The sequence below is a fragment of the Enhydra lutris genome, unplaced genomic scaffold, assembly GCF_002288905.1.
Source record: "Enhydra lutris kenyoni isolate GAN:26980312 unplaced genomic scaffold, ASM228890v2 scaffoldscaffold14, whole genome shotgun sequence".
NCBI lineage: Eukaryota > Metazoa > Chordata > Mammalia > Carnivora > Mustelidae > Enhydra > Enhydra lutris.
In genome coordinates, this window is record NW_019154098.1 from 12,078,632 (window position 1) to 12,094,804 (window position 16,173).

A 16,173-nucleotide genomic window follows, 5' to 3' on the forward strand; every position below is an offset into this window, starting at 1 on the left:
CTTATGAGTTTTGGAGTTAAGATCTCTGATACGTGTTCATTTTATATGTTGATGAGAGTCTTGATTACATCTTCTATTAAAATATATTAACATTTTAGGGGCACCTGGGTGGCTCAGCCAGTTAAGCCTCTGCCTTTGGCTCTGGTCATGGTCCCAGGGTCCTGGGATCAAGACCTATGTCAGACTCCCTGCTCAGCAGAGAGTCTGCTTCTCCCTTTCCCTCTGCTGCTCAGCCTGCTTGTGCTCACTCTCTCTCTCTTTCTCTCTCTCTCTCTCTGTCAGATAAATAAATTAAAAAAAAAATAAGTGTATAACAGTTTGGAACAAATAAATGAATGAAATAATTTCTGACGGTAGTAAATGTCAAGAAAATGAGACAGGCATTGTTCCAGATGGTGACTGTGGGGACAATGGGAAGGGGCTGATTGGGATTGAGTAATCAGGAAAGGCCTTGCTGAGGAGGTGGCATTTGAGCTGAGTATCCATTCAAGGAGATGTCATGTGCAGGCAAGAGGGTAGAGTGTTCCAGGCAAAGGGGATAGTTTGTGTAAATGTCCTGAGGCAGGCAGGGAAGGCTGTCATATTCAAGGAAATAATCACAGTGAGGAAGGAGGTGGATGGTAGGAGGTGTGATCTAAGATGCTAGTGGGGGCCAGATTATGTTGGGCCTTTTAGTCTATGATGAGGATTTAGAATTTTATTATAAGTGCCATAAGAAACCATTGCGGTTTTACCCTGTAGTGATGTAAAATGAAGTGTCATCATTTGATTTCTGTTAGAGAATGGATTTATGTATCTTCTTCTATGAGTGTTTTATAAGTGTTCCATTCTCATTTACCTCCTCAAATTATTATTAAACTTGACATTTTAATTCACTTATCAAGTCTTATTGTGAGTAAAAATATAATCTTATTTTAATAATTGTAAACCAATATAATCATGAAAATAATACATAACCATTGGAGAAACATCTGCAAAATTAAATATGTACCAGGAAAAAAAATATATTTAGCTTTTGGAAACATTTATGTGTGTGTGTGTGTGTGTGTGTGTGTGTGTATTTAGCTCACGTAATATTTTAAACTTTTAGAGTATCTCAGCGTCTTGGCCGCCTTGAACCAGCAGAGTTAACTTACAAGTCATTTTCTAAGCTAACTGATCTACTACCATTTAGTGATTTACAAAGTTTTCCTGTGGCATCTACTCATTGGGCGATAGCACTAATAGGTATGGCACGTAAGCAGCAGGTGCCAGAGACACCTGAGGCTTTTAGCCCAAACCCAGTTCATTTCAGGTCACACATCTGCTCTTCCTTCCTCTGAGAGACACCCACTGGGAAGGCTCTTGCGGCCTGGCTGTCCCAGGGGCAGGTGGTAATCTCCTACCCCACCCCCTCCCTTCAAGGAGCGCATCTGGGAAGAAACTCACCAGTGGAAAGTAAGCTTGAACAAAGAAAGCAAGAGGAAATTCAGTGGAGGTGCCCAGAGGCCTGTATGATAGGAAGCAGGAAATAGATATTTTTTTCTTGGTCTTTCTATGAAATAAAGGTCTATTGTGCACTTAAGGATTGCTGTTTAAGTCAGTGGATTTAGATGCCCCTAAGATTGGGACGTGAGATCAGAGAAAGGCCTCTTTTATGGGTAGATATACCCTCATGTTATAATGACTGAGAACCACCAATGAAAAAGGGACTGACACTCTCACAGTGAGATCTCTGGGGTCCACATTTCTATTAACGAATATGGCATGGGAAACAGTTTAGGGGACATCTCTCTGGATGATCTTTCTTTGTCTGTATAGTGAAGACTTTTTAGGCCAATGGAAGAGTTTAGTGTTGAGATAACTTGGGAATCATGGAAGTGTAACTGACAATGAGCAGACCTTGTGGTCAGGACTGTAGCATAATTATGAAGATTTTCTAGTTAACTACTCTTCTAAGGTGGGGTTAAGAGCCTGGGAGGCAGGCAGACCTGAGCTGAAGCCAGCTTTGCCACTTAGTGGTTGCATGATCTTGGGCAAGTTAATTAACTTACCTTTTGTGCTTAGTACAATAATAGAAAGACACAGTCTGCATGTACCCCAGGGAAAAGGAATGAAGCCCTCAGAAATTAGCATGGTTCATGTAATCCCATTTAGAAGAAGAGAGTAGGCAGGGACACTCCACAGGCTCCAGGGAGATGGGTTTTATTGTGGTGGGGACAGAATGAATTCTTCAGTTGGGACAAAATACTCAGAACTCTAGTTACCATTCATTGTTATGATTAACTCTGTATCAAGCTACTTTCTTGTGACTAATTTAGTATTCTAGGGATTTTCACACAAGTAAAAGTGTGTCTGGAGAGTTGACTCAGGTAATCTGCCCACTGGATCACTTTGTGTAGGCTACATAATATGAAGAGTCTAAGTTTTCCTGTCTCTAATTTGGAAATTATATGTATTTTCTGAAGTTGCTGTAAGGATTAAATGGAACACAGTAGATGTTTCTTAAATTGAGCTTCTTTTCTTATCAGTGGATTGATTCATTCAATGTACAGTTCTAACAGACACTGTAACATGTGCCTAGGGATACAGCAATGAACAGAAGGGATACAGTCCTTACATTGTTTCTTTCATGAAACATATTCTACAGGAAGATAAACTTTAAGAAGTTATTCAAGCTGGAATAGCCACTCTAGAAAACAATATAGAGGCTCCTCAAGATATTAAAAATGGAACTACCATTTGACCAGCAATTGTACTACTGGGTATTTACTCCAAAGATACAAATGTAGTAAAAAGAAGGGGCAGATGCACCCCAATATTCATAACAGCAATGTCCACAATAGGCGAACTATGGACGGAGTTGAGATGCCCTTCAACGGATGAATGGATAAATAAGTTGTAGTACATATATACAATGGAATATTACTCAGCCATCTCAGAAAGGATGCATTGATGTGTATGGAACTGAAGGGTACTATGCTAAGTGAAATAAGTCAAGCATAGAAAGACAATTATTATGTGGTTTAACTCATCTGTGAAACATAAGGAATAGTGCAGAAGACCATAGGGGAAGGGAGGGAAAAATGAATGGGAAGAAATCAGAGAGAGAGACAAGCCAAGTCCAGACAAGACTCTGGACTCTGGGAAACAAATTAAGGGTTGCAGAAGGTTCCTACAAAGCTGTAGAAGGGAGGAGGGTGGAGGATGGGGGTGGGGTAACTGGGTGATGGGCATTAAGGAGGGCATATGAGCTGACGAGCACTGGGTGTTATATACAACTAATGAATCATTGAACACGGCCTTAAAAACTAGTGATGTACTGTATGTTGGCTAATTGAACTTAATAAAAAAAAGTTTCTCAAAGAAATATATTAACAGATAATTTTGAAAGTGCTATGAAAGAGAAAGGAACAGGTACATTGACAGATTCTATTTAGATTGGGGTTTGTGCAGAGGTGGTCAGGTAAACCATTCTCTAAAAAATAGTGATGCTTTAAGCCGATGCTTGAATGGTAACAGAAATTCACCAGATAAAAAGTTTTATGAGTAGTGGAAAGAGCATTTCAGGAATGGAAGACAGCACGTTCAGAGATCCCAAAGTGGGAAAAGACTTACTGGCCAGAGTGGAAGCGAGCCAGGAGACAGGTGTCTCTGTAAGCTTGGAGGTTTAAATTCCATTATCCTCTCAATTGTGTGCCATAAAATCTTCAAAGGTGTTCAGAGCCTAGAATTACAAAGTATTCCACCAACGATGTCTGTCTTTCTCTTTCCCCACGCTTCCTCCCTGAAAAATAGTGAGTTGGCTTCTTGAGCCATGGAACTTGAGTTGCGAAGCCAATGTGATTGTATGTTCTAGTTTGTCCAGGACAGTCAGTCCTGGTGTCTGCACATTATCCCCAAGTAATTATTAACAGCATGTCCTTTCATTCTGAAGTTTGTCCTGTTCTGGGTGATTTGATTATATTATGGCCATCTGACCCTTAACACATGGGATTTGGCCCCAGCCTGGGAGAACTCATTCATTGTGTTTCTGGTTGTCAATATGAGTGGAGTGATTCTCCTTTTTGTGATATTTCCCTTGGGATTACATTGTACTTAAAACTTTGAGAATGATATCTGGTTAGATAATGGCCATTAAGTAAAGAGTGGCAAGTTTTGTTGTTGTGGTTGCTAATCTTGTGTGGGGATGATGATTTCTGCTGTTAGAAGGGTCCTGCAATATGGGAGAACCACCAGTTGACCAGAATGTTTAACTTTTCTATAGGAGAAGAGGAAATAATTTTTGAGTGCTTACCCTAAGCCGGCATTGATGCTGGATACTCCTTATACGGTTCTGTTCAACAGTGTGTTTAGATCTGTGTTTCTTTTGTTTATACTTTTTTTTTGGTGAGAAATAGAGATTTTACTAGGCACAGAGAGTGACTGTTGGACAGAATTACAAAATGGCTACTGGACTTCCTACAAAGCTGTAGTGCAGTACTCCAGGGGAAGGAGGGGCAGAAGAACATTTTTTTTCTCTGTCCTCTCCCTTTAAGGCTGCATGCTGATGGCCCCTTCCAGCCATATGACCTCTCCGTTCATGGGTGGGTTCTTGATGATGGCCTAAATCAGATGGGCAGACGCAGCAGGGTCACCGAGTAGGCTGGGAGGCTGATTAGCAGAAGGGTGCCAAGTAGGCCTGGAGCAGTGGTCATTACTTAGAAGCCCATGGGATGGGCTTGATGTGGAGCCACGGGCAGTGTCATGCCCTCTGTAACGCCCTTGGAAGCAGAATAAACAGCTTGTTGAAACTGGCCCTGAAAGGCAGTCAGCGCTGGCAGTGTCGATGATGAGCCCACACTGGCCTCCCTGGTCTGGTTCATTCTACCCCATTGCAACAGCCACCAGGTGGATCCCATTAAAGGTGCCTATGAGATTACATTGAGAACTTGCTGGCAGTCCTCCAAGGTCTGGACTTGATTCTTCTTGAAGTTGTATGTCTTAATGGCCACTTCAGTGCCTACATCCACGTGGCCAAACCTTTCTTTTGCTAGAGTCAGGGCTGCTTGCGCATCCTTCTTGGAGGTCACGTCAGCTAGGGTGAAGGCATAGCTCTTCCCTTATTTCTTGGCTTGGGCCTCCCCATTGATGAGTTGGGCAGGTCCAGAAGTACTGCAGTGGCCCCTTGCCCTCCAGCTGCTCTGCCATGGCCAGACCTGGACTGGAGGCTCCTTGGGTTGTTAGAGCGACCAGGCCCTCATGTTCCTAAAGGCCATAGCCATCTTTAAATATGTGTTTCTAGACACGGTTTTTTCTCCTCTTGCTTGTAATTCTGGCTCTGACCCTTATTGACTGGGTGACTTCAGGCTAATCACTGACCTTGGTGGACCTCAATTTTTCTTTTGGAGGAGGTTGTTTAAAATGGGAGTTCACATGCAATTGAGGTGATCAGAGAGTGAGCTTCGAATGGGACTGTGAAGAAAGCTGTAACTGTATTGTTTCTTTTATTGTCTGAAGAAAGAGGGCTTCCAGAATCGGCAATGAGATCATGCCACTGAGACACCATTGCTGCCTCCAGTGTGCTGCTTTATAACCACGGGTATGACACCCAAACCAGCTCTGCCCAGGAATCATGACTGGGGTGGGGGCTTGACCACAGCCCACTAGCACTGGACTCTGGTTTAGCATTCAGGACTCAAAAGCTGGGCAAGAGTGAGAAGTGGTTTTGCTGCTGGCTGCTGTTTTTGCTTTGTCTTGTCTCTCTAGCACATGACAGGATCTGGCAGAGGTAGTGGTCAGAGGAGCATGAGTGGGGAAGTAACCTTTTCTCTCATTGGGGGAGATTTGTTCCATTGAAACATGAAGTGCAACTTCACACGGCTGGGCCCTAGCTGGCTGGCAAAGGGCAGTGTGTTAGCAAACAAAAGTGTTCTTGTGTTTTTGTCAATGAAAACTCAGTAAACTGCAGGAGGAGACGACAGTACCTTTCCCACTTCATTCACATGAATGATAATGAACTCCATTGTACAGAGAGCCTTTGGGCATTATCTGATGCTGCTATTTCTGTTGGCCAGAATTTGCCCATCTCCCACATGACTCGGGGTCGTGGAGTCTCTTTCCCACTGGGTGGTTCTGACAGCTTCACGTTCTGCAGCTTCTGAGCGCTGGCCTGGATACGCAGCCACTTAAAGTGAGCATGGCCATGTGGGCCCCAAACCTTCTGACATGAGAAGTAGTTCCAGGGGGCATTTCGATTACAATGGACTTTTCAAATGGGTTTAAAATATACAGGGGCTTTTTGGCAAATGAAATTTACACACACACACACACACACACACACACACACACACACACTCCTCAGTGATTAGAACTGACAGTGAAACAGAATTTATAAAAATAATTCTGTAGGGTGAAGAGAAAGTAGCGATATTTAAATACGTACCATGCTACAGACCCTATGCTGGATACTTCCCAAATCCTCCTTACCAAATCCTCCAAGGTAGATGTTAGCATCCCTACTATATTGGTAGGGACACTTAGGTTCAGAGAGGTTAAATTATTGGCCCAAGATGATCGCAAATAAAAAGAGTGGGTCAGGAAACTGGCACCAGTTGAATTAATCATTTGACATGCCTGGTGCGGTGGTAGGAATGTTGTAGGCATTTCCTCACTGACTTCTCACAGTAACTTTATTATTACCCTTATAGATGAAAAAAAAAAAAATCAGAGTTCCATGAGACATTGTCTTATGTAACAGCCAGCATTGGAAACATGTTTTTTTTGTTTTGTTTTGTTTGTTTGTTTCTTCATATCACACTGCTATGTGATTGAGTCCACTTTTGGGAGCCAGAGGCCTATCATAAGCAAACAGGGTTATTTCAGGGTTGTGATCAGAGCGGGAGCTGGCCCAGGCTGATTTAGCATAAGCAATCCTAGCTATGTAAAAAACTGTGTTCTATCATTTCTCTGCCCCCTTAGCAAACTTTGAAAACCTATTGTGCATAAAGCATTGCAGAGGGCACTGATGATCAAAACAGTGATCTTAAAGCTTGTGTAACAAAAGATGATGGATGTGTATTCACCATACTGAGGCAATAAGCAAAGTAGGGCGGTTTTGAGAGCATTTCAGAAATAAAGAATTGCTGGTTAATGGAAATATAATCGACAATATCCTCCGTACTCTCCAAGCATTTCAATAATTTGTGTGTAAATCTATATTCTTGGAAAAATGTTCTTTTCTTATCAATAATAAGTCAATTTCCAAATATAGGGTGTAGAACTTAAAAAGAGAAGCTACCATCTATCAGATATTAACTAGGAGTTAGGACTGAGCTTTATACATCTGCTCTGAGTTTTATAAGAATCCTGAATATAGGTATTATTTTCTACATTTTCTAAGACAGGAACCTGAAACAGAGAGATTAAGCAACTTGAAATATCAGATCTGTTTTCAGAGGTTCTGTGCTTTCTACTCTCGGGGCCTGCTGATGTGTGCATAAATGAAGCTTACTCCTCAGCTCAAATTTTGTTTTAAAATTCCTCATCTTTGTTTTAAAACCGATGAGGCCTTTTGCACTAGTCTCAAACATAAGCCCTAGGATTTGGGAGATCTAGTTATTCACCTAGGTCCTGCTGACCCTTATCTTATTTAAAAATTTTAGGTTGTGACCCCATTGAAGTATGCAACTGTATACCTTCCCTGTCCATGCTCATGCTTCCCCTGTGAGAGCCCAGACTCCCTAACACATTGCAGGCACTCAGGAAGTGTCTGTTGAATGTAATGTGATTTAGGCTTAATTGCTTTGTTTTTGTTTTGTTTGTTTGTTTTTGGCTAAAAGAAGACTAGAAATAGACACCAAGAAGGGAGGAACATTTAAGACCACAGATGTGGTCATTAACTGGAAGGAACCAGATACAGAAAAACATAAAAAGTAGATAAAAGATTTCAAAAGCATGGGGGTGGGGGTTAGGGTAAATAACCCCAGGCATGTCAACAATCTTAGTCAAATTCTGCCTTACCTTTTCCACTCACGGAAAAGGTGACGGCTGTTCACCATACTGGGACAGATAGAGAAGATTGCTCTCTGCAAGGCTGACCATTCTTGGGCTCTGGCTAGCTCAACCCTGTCCAGCCTTCCCATTAACTGTTGTCGCAGCTTGCTTGTGTGCCTTAGCACAGTGGTTGGGAAGGTACCATTTTAGTACCACAAAACTGCAATAAAGGGGGATGTCTTTGCTTCTGTAACCTTCTGCCTGGTGCTCCATCAGCCCTCAGAAATGTTTGTTGAATAGAATGGAATGTGGACTTTGAATTTTCCAGAATAGATAATATATAGCCTCCTTTGCTCTAGAAGATAGGACCATGCCTATAATGCGTGTGAGACATAGTTTGAAATGAAAACTAAAGAAACAGCGTGGTGGATTTATAAAGTTTCTCAGCTAGTCTGCAGAAAAGCTGGGAGCAGGCACATTTTCTTCTTCTTTTCCCTCCCCCCCACCCGCCCCCAGTCAAATGGTTACTCTCTAGTCCTGCTTGGGAGGTTTACACTGAGTGACCAAAGCTGCCAGATGTTTCCATTAGACCACTGTGAAGAGTGTGCCATGCAGACACCTGGAGTGTATTTCTGTGTGTGCTAAAGGGTGGTGTGGAGGGAGCTGGTAAGCAGTGCCTGCTGCATAGTCTGGATTCTGCTTTCGATTGGTGATGATATGGTGCTGTTTTATGATTATGTTCTTTTTTAATCTAATATTGCCAGTGTCAAAATTAGAGAAGACCTGTGTGCTTGTGTCTGTGTGGTTTTCTTTGCTGGGGAGTAATTTGGAAACCATTGCAAACCGATGATCGCAGCCGTTATGATTTGACTAGCCTGGCATGAATTTTTCCCAAAGATATGCAACACTGATCATCTGAAGCTACTCACTTACCAGAAAAAGAAAGAAAGAAAAAAAGAAAGAAAAAGAATAGAATAGAATAGAATGATCTTGAAGGGAAGGGAAGAGCTGAGGAAAGCCTGTAAGGGCTTTTTATGTCCTAAATTTTTTTCTACAAGAGGTACCTTCTTGAAAGTGATACAGAAGGGCTGAGGTTCTATTTTTTTTTAAACCATGCTCTTGGGAAGTTGCAAAAGCTGAACAGAAAGTATGAAATCTGGAAGTTTAAAAAAAGACACAAAGCCTCCCCAAAGTGGCCAAAAAAAAAAAAAAAGGCCGATACTGGAGAAACAGAGGACGTTTTGCTCACTTTTAATTGTTCCAAATCCCACTCATAGAATTCATGATCTTTTTTTCTTATTGACTTAAATAATTATGAATGCCTACCAGTTTTTGTCCTGGGAACTTTCTCATAAATTCTGTTTCCATATTATGAGAATGATTCCTGTAATTTATCATTAATAACAAAGTTCCAGAAGTCATGTGGATGTCTCATCTGATGCACAGGAGACATTGCCAGACGTGACCGAACCGGGTTAGCGACAAGTCCGCTCTCAGGCGTGCGAAAACGGTCATGCTTCATCCAGGTCCGGTGTGCTGAGCACAGTTGCCTGAGGTTGCCTTCCTTTCATTTCTGGAGTGGCTGTCTTCGGAGCGTTTGAGTGGACACAGCACTGCTTTAGATCTGGAGCCGCTCGTTGCCTCTGCCAGCTAACTGGGAACTCACTTCAGCTCTCCGAGCCTCAGAATTTCTCAACTGTAAAATGGGGATGCAGAACCTCCAGTACCCTCCCAGGTCATTGTGAAAATTAAATGAGGAAATAGAAGCCGTATTTGGCACATAGTCAATGCTATTATTGTCCTTCTGCCATCTTTTGATAGACCTGATGGGCCACATGAATTTGATAGGTGTTTTAACCGAGACCATAGTGTGTGCAAGGTGTGTGCATTGAACTCGATCAGGACTCAAGGGGTTGGGGGAGGAATGTAAGGGAGCTGACATTTTTGCTCATTATCTTCTGGGTGTCAAGCTTTGTACCAGATCACCTCACTTATGTCCTACCCACTTCTTGCAATGACACTCTGGAGTGGGAATTCGCACACACATACTCATCCCCTTTTATGAATTGGGAAACTGAGGCTCAGGGACTTTCTTGCCTTCCTGGGGTCACGTGGCTAAGTAACTGGCAGGCGTGGGAAAGGAATTCAGCTTTCCTTGGAGCTTAGATGCCACTGATGAAATTCATAACCTCAGACACGTATTTTAGGAAGTTCTCTGTGGATGGGCCATGTCTAATTGCTTTCATTTTTAACAATGGCCATATCATAGGTTTTCAGATACGCTGATTAATTGTGACCCCACTTGTAGCCCTCTTCTGCCTGAAGACTGTGTTTGTCCCCTAGCCTTTCTGAGGTCAAGAGTAGAAAGCCGGCTCTGGAGGCCTTTGCCCTGGGGGCAAGAGGAAGAGACAAAGGGATCTGGAGCAAGGCTTTCAGCTTTAAGTATTCAGCTTTGGCCAAGTTCTTTCCCCCATTTTCCAGACCTTACCTCAGTTTCTCACACCTCTGCTTTTGTGCTGTTTCCTTGCCTTTATAAAGTCTTACCCTTCTAGACCCAGCTTGACTATTCCCTTCTGTGTCAAGGCTTTCCCACCTAGCTCCTCTAAGCTGGTAGCTTCTTCAGGGGTGGGGTTGTGTCTTATTCTCCTTAGTGTCTACTGTTGACTGCATGGCATGCATATAATTGGTGTAGCCACACTAGCAATGAGTGAGTCAAAAGAAACTAGCCTTGGCCTCTGAATTCCTAACAGTGTTAGCCTCCAAAGAGGCTCACCATTTTATGCTCACCTTTCAGGTGTTTGCTTGGTCTTGGCATCCTTACTTGGGCTCTTCTGCAGTCAGAGCGGTCTCAAAGTGACTCTACTTGATGGCTATTTTGGTTCAAACTGTACCTTGACTGTTTATTTCTGTTCTCTGCCTGGGACTCCTGGGGATTCTGATTTAATTGGTTTGGGCACTTGCCTCACAGAGTGAATTGTTTAAGCATAACCAGCACAACATAAAGCACGCAGGCTGCAGCTCTGAAATCCCAGTATTTGAGGAAGAGATACACATGCGTGCAAAAGAGAGAAACCATTCCTGAAGGCGGGGGTGGGGGAGGACACAGAAGTTGAAAAGGATATGAAAGCCACTTCACTTTCTCGTGTGAGTAGAAACACCAGCAGAGGTTGTTGGAGCCACCTTCACGTGTCCGTGTGTTCATTCATTCATCCCGTACAGCCTAGGTTGTGGCAGACCCCCTCAGTGGCCTCTCATCCTGCCTTCTGGCCCCTGTGTGCTTGCTCTGTCTTATGCAATAGTGAATCTGCTTGCCCCATTATTCACAGGGTAAACTGTAGGCTCCCAAGCATGGCCTTCATGGTCACTGATCTCATCTGCCCACTCGCCCACTCGTTCCCTGATCTTCATCTCCCGCAGCTCCATGCTTGTGCCTCTTGAAACTCCAGCCATGCTGGACTCTTAAGGACACCACTGAAATTCCACTTTGTTTTATTTCCAGGCTTTCCTGTGTGCTGTTCCCTGCCTTCTAGATTTTTTCCTTCTCTCCTACTTAGTGGTTAAAAGTCCGTCCAGTCTTATCATTACCATTTTCCCTGACCCGGCCGAGCTGAAGGAGATGAGTCCTCTACCCCACCATGGTGTTGTGGGCACCACTTGTCACAGCTCTGATTACATTGTGCTGAGCTGTGTTTGCATATATCTTTTTTCCCACGGGCCTATGAACTTCTCATAGTTGAGGCCCATGTAATATGCCTCATAAGAACAGTTCCTGACATACAGTAGATGCTAAATAAATGCACACTGACTGAGCACATTAATTGTATGCTGTGTGCTAAGGAGTTACCCTGAATCCAAATAGAGCCATTAGTAGGGTTTTAGCAGAGGTGGTGGCAGGGTTAGGGTTGTGCTTGGGATAGAATGGAGAATGACTGGGTCTGGGTAGTACTGGAGGAAAAGAAGACACCTTCCCACCCTCACCTCTAGCCTCTTACACCATTTTTATACTCCACCCATCCTGGGGAGCATTCTTCTCATGCATTTCTGCGTTCTTTCCAGACAGGCGCTGTCCTCGACTTGTTTCCAGTACACTCGGTAATGTGTCTCATCTTTATTGAGCATTTTTCTTTTTTTTTTTTTTTTTTTTTTAAAGATTTTTTTTTTTATTTGAGAGAGTACAGAGAGAGAGAGCAGGGGCAGAGGGAGAAGCAGACTCCGCTGAGCAGGAAGCCTGAGGTGGGGCTCGATCCCAGGACCCTGGGATCATGACCTGAGCTGAAGGCAGACGCTTAACTGCTGAGCCACTCAGGTGCCCTTTATTGAGCATTTTATTATGTACTGAGAACTTTGGACTCAAAAAAATTAATCATCACAGTAGCCCATTGAGACACTCACTTTTACTAACTTCTTTTTTTGATATTTGAGGCAACTGAAGCCCAGAGAAGTTAAGTCATTTGCCCAAACTACCCAGCTAGAGACAGTAGATAAGATGTGAATGGAAGTGTGACTCTGAGTCACTGCTCTTTCCTATGGCAATATCTCTATTGCATTTTTTTTTCTTTGCCCATAACCTATAGTGTAGTAGCACACCCAACACAATCTGTTGGATTTAATTTAGTTTTACACTTCCACCCTGTATATTGGTTGGTGTGGGGACAGTTGGGATTTGTTTGTAGTTTGCTCTTGTTTCCTCTGAGTAATGCTGCTGGCATCCGCTCCTCCTTTGTTTTGTTTCTTTCTCCTATGTCCCTCAGATTCCTTCACGATATCTAGGTTTCCATCATACTGGGTCATTTTTCTCTCTTCCTTTGAAATTTTGATTGGAAGTCTTCATCAGACTTCCCTGTTGCCCATGAAGCTGTTGTCCCTGGTGTTGATGAGATGATGACTCATTTCCACTTCCAGGGACCCACTGCTCTGACATGGTGATACATCAAAGCCCGATTGTCAATATTATTTTGATGGCAGGTTCACACTTCCCAAATGCTCCTCTTCCCTGCAAGGTCCTCACCCTCAACTAAAAGAAGAGGGGAAGTATCATCTGGGTCTGGAAGTTCTTTAATTCTTTTATCCTGGTCTTCGATTAGACTTGTGTTAGGATAGGAGGTAGACAGGGCTAGACTCAATCTGCCTCCATTGCTTCCTAGGTATGAAACTTCTGGAAAATGGGAGCACTAGTGTATATTTCCTGAGTGGGGGGCAGGATTTAGTATGAGAACAGGCATTAAAGCTCCTTGTTCAGAGCTGACGAATAGTCTTACAAACACTAATGACTTCCTTTATTTTCATTAGAAAGTCACCTTTGAGGGTCCTCACAACTGGCCACTTTGCATGAGTCACACCAGTTGAGTAGAGGATGATGGGCTTGATGGCAGATCAGGCAAAGCTTAATTTTCTACCAACTTAGTGATTTTCAGACACTTGCACTGTCATGTTCGTCATGTCCTAGAACCTTACCTCAGGGGTTAGCATAGATATTCTTTAAAGGGCTGGGTAGTATTTTAGGCTTTTCAGACTATAGGATCTCTATCACTTCTGTTTAACTCTGCCTTTGTTTTATGAAAGCAGCCATATATGGTAGTAAATGAGTGAACATACTTGTGTTTTCATAAAACTTTATTTGCAAAAGGAGGCAGTAAGCCAGATTTGGCCCACTAGTCACAGTTTTTTGATCCCCATTTTACTAGAATGTTCATGGCCAACTTTCTTTCATTTTATAGCTCCCTATTCCAGAAACACTGCACATTAATCCAATATCTTCAGTTAGCCTTCATATGGTTACCTCTGTTCATTTGGTAGGCAAATATCAAACACAGCAGCAGCTGATTAGCTGGGACTCTCTAACCCAACTTGCTAATGCTTGTACATCATCCTTTGTTTGGTTCAAGGCATACTTAACTGCTTCCTTAGCAGGTCCCACCTCACAGTCTGGCAAGAGCCCCCTTTTATGTTACACTCCAATATGAAAAGCTTCCCTTCCTCTCATGGGCATCATCTTCATTTTCCTCCATTCTCTCAGAATGATTTCCCCTGAGGATTATTTTCTCTATCCAGGTCCCATGTAAGAATAATTTATTTTAAGATAGAGATCTGACATTCTGTTTTCAGTGTTGGGAAGACTGGGTTTGAGTTCCAGCTTCCCTACTCACTAGCTGTGTCACCCTATGTAAATTATATCAACTCTTTTTAACTCCAGTTTTTTTTTTTTTTTTTTTTTTTTTTAATTTGTAAGATCTGGACCGTAGTGGTACCTACTTCACACGGTGTTTGTAATTCACAAGGGAATGCATATGCCATCAGTACATTTTGGGGCCCATAGGAGGCACATACTCCCATTTGTTCATCAGATACTACTGATTATCTGCACTGTCCCAGCAACTGCATGCCAACCTTTATAATACTATGTAAAGTCACATGTATAAATAGCAGAGCTAAGACCAAAGTCAGATCTACTAGACCTCCCAAACCCTGTGCTCTTCACTCAGTAAAGATCTTGAAAATAAGTATTTTTAGGGAATTTATAACTTCACCGGTAGTAGCGTTTTTGGTTTACTGTCTTCACCCATTCTTCTTTTTATATCAAAGTCTTTTATAGACTATAGAGTACTTACAAACATACACAAAGCTCAGGCTCAGTAAATACTCACTGAATGAATGAATTTGGTGAGCAAGCCTCTACTGAGTGGATTTGTCCAAAATAAAGTAAAAGTCTATGAAAGACTTAGGTATTCTCTTTACTCATCTGTACCTTCTATCTGATCATCTATTTCTCCCATTATTCAATTTTGCTTTGAGATGGCTCTTTTCAGTCTTTTCTTACAAGTACCCAAATTCTACCCCGAATTCTCATTGCTTCCCAGACCATGATGCTCAAACCACACTTCACACGCCATGCATTTAAATATTCAGTGGCTCAGGGTAGTGCCAAGCCCAATTTTCCCGGTGTCCCTTGCTGTCTCTCCCATTGCTTTTGACAGGAGCCAGGCTCACCACAGCACACTTGGTCTGTCAGGGAAGCTGAAGAAGCTTCCCCAGACCCAGATTTTTGGTGGCTGGGCTGGTATTCATTTGCCCTACATAGCCTTTAATTGAAAACAACACAGATTCTAACTTGTTTAAAATGTCTCCAAGTCCTGGCATACACTGAATTGAACCCAAGGCCCCAAGACCTATCATCCCCAGAGAAACACAACATTAGAGGGGACAGAGCTTAGTGTAGGGAGACCTATAGGAATGCAGAGGTCTGTAAAATGGCTCCAACACATTCTGTGAGCTTTGGCAAAAGCCAAAGCCCTTGTAGCCAGACACGTTCTGCATGAAGTTTAAACTGATTTGACATTGTGGCAGGGGAAGTCCTTGCTTTCAGGATTTATTAATTCATGATTCACTCATCAGGATTGTGTTTTGCATAAGATATCCAAGATATCTAATGATTCCTGCTGAAATACTGCTAATGCTTGGTTTTCCCACTTTCTCTCCTCTTCACATTCTTGGTCAAGATCAAACAGCATTTGAATCTGTCTTGATTTGGACTTGGGTCTGGAAGTCAAATCACGTGACAAAATATAAACTTGGCAAGCTCCCCCCTCCAAAAAAAATTACTAGTGTAACCACCTATTTTTAGTTATTCAATTGAGTCCTTCAGTTAGGCTCAGATATCATGTGCAGTGAAATTGTCAGAGACATTATTTTCCTTTTAGAGATTATTCAAGTAGTGCAACAAAGACACCTATTATAAACCTTGGGCCCCTACATTCCCAGGAACATATGTTGTTACTGAGGGCTTATCTCGGTGAACACCCTGTTATGCCACTAGTGGCCCCAGTGGGAACGTTGAGTGTTATTCTTGACTTTCCCTCTCGGTATCTAACAATTCCAAGACATGCTGATTCTGCTTTATTCATATCGCTTGACTTCATCCACTTCTCCCAAACTCATAGTTCATGCCTTGTCATTTACTGCACAGCGTATTGCCATAGCCAGCTGACGAGCTTCCCTGCTTATCATCTGTCCTTTCCCTTCCCACCTGCCAGCCAGCAGTCCTGTGGATCTCTGTAAAGCATGCATTTTATCATTCCATTCACTTGCTTAAGCATTCTCAGTGGTCTTTTCCCCCTCACAGTAACACCTCAGACAACAAGCACAGTCTATAATGTCCAGCATAACCTGGTCTATGCCTTGTACTCAGCATTGCTTTCCACTGTCACCTCTTCATTCTTTGAG

The 16,173-nt window shown here is 42.6% G+C and overlaps 1 pseudogene; it reads right to left on the reverse strand.

The window, feature by feature from the left end:
- Positions 1–4,512: 4,512 nt before the first annotated feature.
- On the reverse strand, positions 4,513–11,403 carry LOC111146769 (annotated as a pseudogene).
- Positions 11,404–16,173: the final 4,770 nt, after the last annotated feature.